We start from the raw sequence: 779 nt of genomic DNA, 5'->3' as shown, positions 1-779 counted from the left end.
TCACTTGTTTTGTTTTTGTCGTGTTGTCCCTTGTGTGTGCCACTCCAGAGATGGCTCTTGCTTGCCCTCTTACCAGGCCAGGTGGGGCCACTCAGTCAGTGGGCATCAGGAAGTTCTGCTGAACCAACAGGGTGATGAGGTTATAGAGCCCCGTACCCTGGACCAGAGGACCTGGTGGAAACCTGAGTCTTCTCTGCTGCTGACGGTTCCTCCAGAACAGCCCCGCCTGGAGGAGAGGAGGCCCCTAAGACATCAAACGTGGTCCACAGTACTTGCCTGTTCCTCTCTGTCCCTTCTACAGACACATTTGCTTGCTCACCTAGTGTCCTATTTCCTGTGTTCTTAGAAAACCCATCAGCTAACCTCCAGGTGCCTAGTTGTTTTGGGATTTGTTTTTTTTTCTTTTTGACATGAATTAACCATTTAATATGTACAATTCAGTGGCACCGGGTATATTCACAATGTGGTAAAACCAACACCTGTCTAGTTCCAGAACATTTTCATTACCTCAAAAGGAAACCCATCCCCATTAACTGTCAATCAACCCCCCAGCCCCTGGCAGCCTTAATCTGCTTTCTGTCTCTGGATTTGCCTGTTCTGGACATTTCACATAAATGGGATCATACATGTGGCCTTTTGTGTCTGGCTTCTTTCATTCAATATGACTTGAAGGTTCACTGATGTAGCACAAATCAGAATATCATTCCTTAAAGCTGGATAATATTCCACTGTATAAATTGAACAGTTTGTTTATCCACTCATCCACTGATGGGTACTTC

This window comes from Vulpes vulpes, chromosome 9 (genome assembly GCF_048418805.1).
Source record: "Vulpes vulpes isolate BD-2025 chromosome 9, VulVul3, whole genome shotgun sequence".
Classification (NCBI taxonomy): domain Eukaryota; kingdom Metazoa; phylum Chordata; class Mammalia; order Carnivora; family Canidae; genus Vulpes; species Vulpes vulpes.
The sequence above is the reverse complement of the archived record's forward strand: the minus strand, read 5'-3'. Positions refer to the sequence as shown.